Source organism: Mus caroli, chromosome 17 (assembly GCF_900094665.2).
Source record: "Mus caroli chromosome 17, CAROLI_EIJ_v1.1, whole genome shotgun sequence".
NCBI classification, from domain to species: Eukaryota; Metazoa; Chordata; class Mammalia; order Rodentia; family Muridae; genus Mus; species Mus caroli.
The window spans coordinates 54223397-54233870 of record NC_034586.1 but is presented as its reverse complement, the minus strand read 5'-3'; positions in this window follow the sequence as shown (position 1 = coordinate 54233870).

Here is a 10474-nt window from a genome sequence, read left to right as displayed (position 1 = left end):
AAAAAAAAAAAAAATGCAGGGACAAAAATGGAGAAGAGACTGAGGGAAAGGAGGTCCAGTGACCACTCCAACTTAAGATCCATCTCAAGGGGAGGTGCCAAGGCCTGACACTATTACTGAAGCTATGGTATACTTACAAACAGGAGTCTAGCATGGCTGTTCTCCAAGAGGTTCAGTAAGTAGCTGACTGAGACATAATCAGATACTTACACCCAACCAATGGACTGAAGCTGGGGACCCCTGTGGTTGAATTAGGGAAAGACTAGGAAAGACTAGAAGAAGAGGAGGAGGAGGGCAACCCCATATGAAGACCAGCAGTCTCAACTAACCTGGCCCTCTGAGTTCTCTCAGATACTGTGCCACCAACTAGGCAGTATATACTAGATGTTCTGAGGCTCCTGACTCATATACAGCAGAGGACTGCCTGGTCTGGTCTCAGTGTGAGAAGATGCACCTAACCTTGAGAGATTTGAGGCTCCAGGGAGTGGGAAGGCCCAATAGAGTTGGGGGGATCTGGGGGTTTGGGATATCCTCTTGGAGACAGGGAAGGAGGAATGGAATGAGGAACTGTTAGAGAAAAGAATGGGAGTGGGATAAGGACTGGACCGTAAAAAAAAAAAGATTAATGATAAAAAAAGAAGAGGGAGAAAGATTTTTTCAGAGGTACAGATTGACAAGTTAATTATATATAAAAAAAAAACCCTTAACCTATAATCCTTTATATAGCCCTAATTAAACTCAACATGTCATTTTAAGAAGACATAAGAGAAGATGGAAACCAGCTGTGAAGTAGAGAGGAATATGTGAATATGAGAAGGGTAGCAAGAGAGGGTGATGATGGTGATTACAAAACAAATCCATTATGGGTATATATGAAAATTTAAAGCAAATTGGTTATGCATAATTTATATTCTCTAATAAAAACATTAAAATTATTAGGGTTTACTACTAGGAATATGCAAATACTGAGATTGTGGAAAACATTTCTCTGATCCTGAATCTTACAGGATAAGAAATTCTCTGAGGGCTCCAAGATTTAAAATTTCCAAGCAATGTAATAATTAAAGAGCTGGTGAATCTCCATCCAGAGTTAAGTGCTTTCTAAAGCATCACTCAAAATCTGGTGTTGGCTTTTAGATATTTTTACTTGCAGGTCTCAAGCCCCAATATAGGGGAATGCCTGGACCAGGAAGTGGAAGTGGGTGGAATGGGGAGTAGGGGGAAGGGGTAGAGGGTAGGGGATTTTCAGAGGGGAAACTAGGAGAGGGGATAACATTTGAAATGTAAATAAAGAAAATATCTAATAATGATAATAGTAATAATAATAGTAATAATAATAAAAGAAGGTAATCCAGTTACTTCTGTCCTTTACTATGTTGGTTCAACTCTCTTTGATATTCAGATGACACAATAGAATCTAAAGCTGTTTGCCAATGACTAGCCATGTTCTGATTTCCTCCTCTCTTCTCCATTCATCTAATGTGGCTCTTATCGCCTTCTTTTTACGATATTTCTTATCAAAATAACCAAATGTCAAATTTCAGGAAAGTGTGGGGAGGGGACGGGGCATGAGAACACTCACTTTAATCTTTTCTGATTTAGAAGTGTCCTAGTCTACTATCAACAGATCTTGAAAAGCAGATAAGATTATTCTACTTTTCTAAATAATCTATAAAGAAATCACAAACTAACTGTACTTGATTTAAAATCACAGTTGTTCCATGCTGACAAATACTGATGCTCAAAAAAATGTTCTTAGAATAAAGGAAAGTTAGAACAGGTTATAAAAGAAGAGGAGGCATGGAGAGTCTTAGTCATGAATGAGATTTCTCTGTGAGTAGTTTAACCAGACAACGAAGTCCAGGTGTGTGATCCAAACTCTCTTCCTTTAGCAATATATCCGTAGTGCCAGCCTGAGATCCAGTGATACCTAACAACACAAAGCTAAGCTTTGTCCTTCATCAAAGACAGAGCAAAGAAAAATGGAATGTATTTTAATCATTACACATAGTTCATGAGCAAATGTTCCAGTCACCAAAATAAATGTGGTGACATTCATCTTCCTAAAGAGTACATCAAGTCAAAGCTAAGAGTCGTAAGTGCTTGTAACCAATTTCTACTGCCTAGGCCCGGTGTAGTTATATTGATCTATTTTGGGGGACCTTTATTGGAATTAAATCTCAATTACTTAAAATGATATGCATTTAAAGGTTGACAGTCATTTTAAAGGTCACTAGAGGAGATAAATGAGCTCGTAAGTGTGGCTGGTAGCTCCAGGTGGCGGTTCTCACTAACTCAGTCTTCCAATTTACTCCACAGAAGTATCATCAACAAGACAGACATTATTTAAAAATATAAACACAGATGGATAAGTGGTTTGGGGACTTATAGTGTATACACACACACACACACACACACACACACGTATATATACCTAAAACTTATATCAACCAATTATTAATAGTTCCCTCATAAGTTTTGGTAATTATATTGTCTAGATGTGTCAGTAACTCTGGGAGTACTACAGTGTTATCAGGCAATAGCATAAGTCTTGCAGCTTGTCTTGTTTCCTACTTACTGTAGAGAGAATAAGTTTCTCAACATAATAATTCCTCCTTATCCACAGGAGTAATGCTCCTAAGATGTATTGTCATTAATATTGATTCTCAATCCAACTAGTTTCTGGCATGCCTATATAGGAATCATCTATATTAGGTTAACTAAGTTGTCATAATAGACCCTAAATATGGGTAGTACCATTCCAATGGTTATGGTGCTGTAGTGAATCATCCGGATAAAGAAAGCTGAGCACCAGTATTGATCTGTGTGATCCTTGATTGTGGATTCAGTGTGACCAGGTCCCTCACACTTCAGCTACTGTGCCTTCCCCTCAGTGTACCCTCACAGTAGGAGCCAAAGTAAAACCTTCCTTAATGAAGTTGTCTGAGTATTTAATCACACCAGTGTGAAAGTTAATTAATACAATACCCAGCCCAATATAAATTTTTCTGCATATTTCCTATGAATTCTTTCTATGGCAAAGTGAAATATAAAAGTGAGGCATAGTAAGATTAAAACATCAATTATTAATAAAAATACTCCAAACACTCCAACAATATTTTTTAATGAAAGCTATTTACAGAACATGGGTTCTTTATTCTTGAAAGTTTCTACTTATTAATTTCAGAGTAGAGTTGATGTGGATAACTGAAACTGTGTAAGTTGACCTCTTGGAAAAGGGCAAACTATTTGTAGAAAACCATTGGTTCATCTATTAATTCACATATTTATTAACACATCTATGCATTTGTGATTAGTCCAGCAACTTTCATCTGTTAAATATGTCTTAAGGATGAAGGAAGTCAAGACACTTCCCTCATGTTGTGATCTCATGGGGAGTGATATAAAAAGTATGTAACCAAATATACTAAATATATGGATAGAGATGTTGATGCACTATAAATGGTCATTGAGTAAGGCTAGAGTTAGTGAACTCAGCCGCCCTACTATGTGCATAGAAGTGGAGGGGGATGTTTGAGTGTGTGTAGTATGTGTAATGTGTGAGTATATTTTTGTGTGATATACTGTGTATGTGTTTGTGTGTGTAAGTAGTGTGTTTTTGTGTGTGGTGGAGATAATATGGATAGTGTGATGGAGATGAAAAATTTCTTGAGATAGCATGTTAAGGCAACTTTACTAGAATAATTGGTCTAGACAAAAAAAAACTTATTTGTGATAGAGTTATGCAGATGTCAGAGAGATGAGACTTATGATGGACATCTCAAACAGAACAAATGACAGATATAAAAAGCCTTAATTTCTTTGGGACTGAAAGTCAACTCAGTAAAGGCAATCACAAATATTTTTGTATTGTCAGAACACAAACATTAGTAAGAATTGTCCAAAGAGGATTCTTTCTCAGAAAGAAATAATACAAGAAAGAAAAATCATAATATTTTTTAACTATTCAGATGTTTGTAGCATATTGTTGGTTATTAAAAATGCATGGGGAGATTAAATGACAGAGCCACACTTAGTACATAGAATATACTTCCAAACACTGTTTAATAATTAGCAGAACCAAAAATTGTTACAGGGAATATTAGAAAAAAGAACCAGCATGCTCCCACACATGTACCAGCACTGGTGGGCCACAAAACTATGTCCCTGGGGGGGGGGAGGTCCCACCAGCTATATCCCACATTCCAATAACCAAACTGATCATCAGTCCTTGCAGTTTGATAACACAATACCCAGTAACCTGGTAAAAACTAGACTCAATACAATAGTTAATCAATCAGATTTAATTATCAATATATTCTCAATACATAAGATTCCAATACAATAATTTCAGAACCAATTGATGATGATAAAAGCTGCCTACCTAGATTAGACAAATTATCCCATTATTCTAACCTTTATGATATCATAACAACCTGTGGCTCGTCATAGCCAAGCTAATTCACATCTGCGGCCATCTTCCTTTCTCACCGCTCCTCTGAGATGCTCCCTGTCTCTGCAACTCTTAGTTCCACCTCTCTTTTCACTGTCCAATCACAGGCTTCCTACTGCCCTAATGGAAATGGACAGGGAAAATCCTGCAACAATGAATAACTTTGGTCAATATACAAAACATTGCAAATGTATTTAGTGGGAAGATTTGAAATTATTCAAATGATTTATAGGCTGTATTTATCCCACATAAAATACATGTATTTTTTATTTGCTTGAGAAACACTGGAATGTTCAATACAAGCAACTGTTCCAAGAATTACTTCTAAAGATTTACTCTATTTTAAATTATGTCTCTTCAAAGTTCGGAGCAGAGACTGAAGGGATGACCATCCAGAAACTGCCCCACCTGGGGATCTATCCCATATACAACCACCACCAAACACAGACCATTGCAGATGCCAACAAGAAGTAACAGGAGCCTGATACAGCTGTCTCCTGAAAGGCTCTGCCAGTGTCTGACTAAAACAAAAGTGGATTCTCACAGTCATTCATTAGATGGAGCACAGGGTCCCCAGTGAAGGAGCTAGAGAAAGTACCCAAGGAGCTAAAGGGGTTTGCAGCCTCCTAGGAGGAACAACAATATGAACTAAACAGTAACCCCCAAAGCTCCCTGGAACTAAATCACCAACCAAAGAAAACACACGGAGGGACTCATGACTCTAGCTGCATATGTAGCAGAGGATGGCCTAGTGGGTCATCAATGGGAGGAGAGGCCCTTGGTCCTGTGAAGGTTCTATGCCCCAGTATAAGGGAATGCCTGGACCAGGAAGTGGAAGTGGGTGGGTGGAGGAGCAGGAGGAGGAGGGATGGGATAGGGGATTTTCAGAGGGGAAACTAGAAAAGGGGATAGCATTTGAAATGTAAATAAAGAAAATATCTAATTAAAAAATAAAAAAAAATATGTCTCTCTGTGTGTGTGTGTGTGTGTGTGTGTGTGTGTGTGTGTGTGTGTTTAACATGTGACCATAGTACCCACAGAGATCAGAAGACTCTTCAGAGTTTAAGTCTCCTTGTGTGGATACCGGGAAGTGAAGCCAGACCATTTGCAGGAGCAGTGCGTACTTTTTACTCCTGTGCCATCTCTGACATCTCAGAGATTCTTATTGAGCTTTACTTTTTACTTGAAACCAAAAGTCAGCTTTCAAAACCACCATCCTAATGCCTGTCCTCAAAGTCCATTGCTGCACACATCTCACTGCAAGATACTCATGACCTCACTCTCTCGGCTGTCAGTACCTTTTGCAATTTGATGCGCACCAACTTCCCATTCTTCCTTTCTCACAACTCCTGTTTTGTACTTTGGATTTGAGATAGTCTGAATTAGGAACATTCACCATTCCCAGTACATATTAAATCTTGCTCACTCCCATTGTTCTGGCATCTGGCTGGAACTTCTTCTTAGTGAGATAAGATGGTTTTAAATTAACAGTGTGCAAAATGTTGAGATAATTTTTATGAATATTAATTTCTATTCATAATGATGTATTTGATAAAAATGAAGGGGTATTTTGTCTTGGTTTGGTTTGGTTTCTTGTTCACTTGGGACTTCAATCTAAACATTTGGTCCATTTCCATTTCAAAGGAAAGAAAGAAGCACTCAGACTTCATTATTCACTCCATCAGGTGTTAATAATACTATTTAAGGATCAGAGGTTACTAAATTAACAAACACAGGTTTTCCAGAATCTGCTTACTCCATACATCAGTCCATTCCAGGTGTTAGCGATAAATGCCTCCATATGGAGAGTCAGGGACAGATTTCATTCTGTTTCATGGCTTGGAATTCTTTCATTGTCTCAGAGTTTTGTGCATCAAAATTATAGCTAAGAATCAAGAGTAAAGACAGCACAAACTCTTCCTTAGGAAGTCTCAGGCCCCAGAAGCATGTTATTTCACAGGAACAAACCAGCATGCACAAAAAGATGAGATTTCTTTTGAGGCCTAGAGATTGTCTTTCAAGGTGTGAATTTATGCTACCAAAGAAAAATCTAGGATGCTACTCATCTTTGTTTTAGTTACTTACTAGATATTCTTGTTTCTAAAGCATTCATTTGCTTGTTTTTAAAAAGGGATTCTTTGGTAATTTCATACATGCATACAGGAACTTAGATCATATCTACTCAATAGACCCCTTTTAATTACATCCAGACTCACACTCTGATTTCAACCCAATCCTTTCAACTTTATGCACATCCTCTTTTTTTTATTGTTTTTACATACAGAGTCCAATTACTGTTTCTTGTATGGGGCAAAAAAATAAAAAAATTAGGACTATTTGCTGGAGCCTTGGCAACCTATCATGGATTAGACCACTAAAGGAAACTGACAATTCTTTTTTCATATTTTTCTTTTGTGAGTACATATCACATAGTGAAAAACTATTTCATATTAATGGGTTAATAAAAATCAAATAAACAACAAGCAAGATAGCTCAGTCAATGGAATGCTTTCTGTCTAGGCATGAGGGCCTGAATTCTATACTAAACACACAGCTAAAAAGTCCAGAACAAAAGCATGAGTGTGATTCCTATGTTGAAGAAACAGAGAGATCAATCTCTGCAGCTTTATGGATAGTCTAGCTGAAACTGTGGGATCCAGATATAAAGAAGAGACTGATATTATCAAAAAATAAAAAATACAGTGGATGTTTCTGAAGAAAGTTACCTGTTGTTAACCACATATGTCATATATATATGCCTTTATATGTATAAACCAACATGTAAAATATTCCCCCAGCAGACACAAACACACACACACACTCATGCATACCAATAACATAAAATAGCAGCAAAATTCAGCATTTTGTTGATTATGTTAAATATTTGCTTTCTTCTTGTGGTCCACCAAATACATATGGCAATATGTCTTTCTTTACTGAAGACCACATTAGATGGCAGGATCTTTTCCAGGATACAGAAAAGATTTCATCTAATCTAATTGACATAGCCTATCCTCCAAGCAATGAAAATGGTCTACAATGGTCCTATAGCCCATTTTCAGCCAATGAGAGTAACACTGTAGATTATTATTTATTAACTTTTGCACACTGATTATATTCATTTTTATTATTCATCTTCAAGGTGAGAAGATATAGTGGAACTACAGTACATTTTTTACTAAAATATTTTATCTAAAGTAAAACAAAGAATATTTTTCTAAAAGTAAATTTGACAGTACAGTTTTGGACTTTGTTGATATATATTTTGAGTATCTGAATAAATTGAATGTGAAATCTACTATTTAATATTTATTCAATTAATTTTTCTTTATTTTCTTGCCAGTTTTTTTTCTTTTTCCATAAACAGATTTCTGACAGATGTACATATCAAATAACTAGTGTAAGGGATTAGTGAGATTACTGTACCAAACACACAAGTTAACCAAATTTTTCAATAAGAAAGGTTGTTTCAACTTCATGGTCAAAGGGTTTACTCCATATTTATTTTTCACCAAGGCTTTTGGACCTGTATTGAAGCTGAGATTCCAAGAAAGAGCATTTGGAAAAGCCCATTTACCTCCTAGACTGGAATAAAAATATAGAAAAGCAGGGGTGGTTTGAGACATCCCATCAAAGTATTTATTTATTTAAAAAATACACTGACTCAAAGAAATCCAATCAGACAAAACCAATCAAAATCTATATACATAACATGGGTGTTATAAAACATGATTAATCTGAGTGAGAAGATTCAAGGAGGTGTGTTAAAACTTATAATCTGGATAAAATCTGGTCAGAACTACCCTAGAAGTTGATGCAGCACATCATTGGAATACAATAAAGTATCCTATAGACCCCAGTCCTAACACCATCCATGTTGGGGAAAAGGATTGTACCAACTCAACTACTGAACTTGAAGAAAAGGTATTTAGAAATGTTTTAAAACACTATTCAAATCTTTGGTTCTATTATGCATGTGTCTAAGATGAACAAAGAAAAGCCAAAGAAATGACAGACAGTGAGATCTGAACGAGTCATATTGACAAAGTCTCCATCGATATATCCCCCATTGCTGCAGATCTTGTTCAGCTAGGCCACATGTCAAACAGCATAACCTTTCTTTTTTATTGGTGTTCCCCTTACAAATAAATAAAATGGTTGTTCCTCACTGTGGGTAAGGATAAAGTTAGATTTAGTGAGTAGAGAATAAATTCATAGATGCATGTCAATTCTGTTTCTCAGTGTGCCAATCCTCCAAAATGCTAATTTTTTCATATGCCACTTGTGCATCTCAGTCCAGTCAGTTCAAAGGATAGATTCAACTGATGAGGGTGGAGAAGTCTCATGTTGATTATATACATATTTCTAAGAGAAATTATGAAGAATCTATTGTCACCAAGGCCTTCAGAAAGAAATGCTGGGAAAACTCAAGATAGAACTTTAAGATTTCTAGGAACATGACCCAGGAATATGGAAATGAATTTATCATCTATATATGGAAGTCATCCTAGTGCCAAGAAGGAGTAAGGAGATGTATTAAACATGACATCAAGTAATCTAGTGAAGTTTGAAGGGACTGAGATTGTTTAGGAATGGAGGACCTGATGATGTGACGAGATCCATAGCAGTTTCCAACAACTAAAAACCTAGTAGCATATCTCTCCCTCTGTCTCTGTCTCTCTGTCTCTGTCTCTCTCACTCTTGCTCTCACTGCTCAGTGTGTGTATTTATGTGTGTGAGCATACTTACAGGATGATATATCTGTGTGCACATGGTGTGTTCTCATGTGGGTGCATGTATGGAAAAAACATTTGGTCAGCCTTATGTTTTGCGATGTACACAATGCTCATTGTATTTTTGAAGCCAAGTTCTCCAGTGAACTCAAGATTTTTTTTTTGAGTTTCCATCTGTCCAGAGCTAAAATTGCAAGCTTATGCCAGAAAATTGGAAATTTTATTAGGATGTTATTGAACCAACTTAGGATCTCATGAAAGTGAATTAAATAGTTTACTATTTCTCAAGGCTGTTGTGATCATTATATCTTCTCCCTTGATAGCCAGATAATCAATATCTATTGAGACACTGTCTTTAAAAGTCACTGTACATGTGACTGACTGTATAGTGAAAAGCCACATTACCTGTAATACTGGAAATCTATTCACCCAGACAGTTTACATGCTAATGAAAACACTCCAAAGTATGATTCTTCACTATCATTTTTCAAGGATATATTTTGAGAATTGCTTCTTAGGTTCAAATTTATGTTTAATTAACTATTTTTATTTAGATCTGAAGGTTTCTATGATATTTTCCACACATTATCTAAAGGAACAGAAGCTCATGTCTCAAAGAAGGTGAGTTTCCAAGCAACGTAAGGTCTTGTCCCTTATGTTTTTCCATTTAAGGAATCACAAGGATAATTCAGCTAAATTGTAAACAACAGAGATTATGTAACTTCTAAAAGTTCACAAAAGCTTGGTAAACAAAACCTTGATGTACCTTAATCAAACCAAGATAGAACAATAGATGTTAAAAATTGATGGCATTCAAGGAGGTGGATGACTGTGTGCATGCAGAGTCCTGGAAGAAAACTACCATTTATAGCCTAACTCTGCTGAGGACACTCAGTGAAACATTTCCAAAATTACATGTAAATAAAACCCTGCCACTATTTTTTTTAAAAAGAACATGAAAGTGGAATGGGCATAGGCGAAAAAGGAAAAGGTATTATGGTAAGTAGGAGGGGTCTAAGAAAAATAATAGCAGTGAATGTGATCGAAATGTCTTACAATATGTATGGAGAAGATCTGAAAATGGGGGAAATATATGAAAAGTTCCCTCTGAAAAATATAAGGCCTTATTATTCAGAGTGCAGGGGCACCCTATCACAAGCCTGATGGCCTGAGTTAGATGCCTGAGCCCCACATGGTAGAAGAAAACTGGCTTATGTAAGTCATCCTTTGACCTCTACAAGTTCTCTCTCTCTCTCTCTCTCTCTCTCTCTCTCTCTCTCTCTCTCTC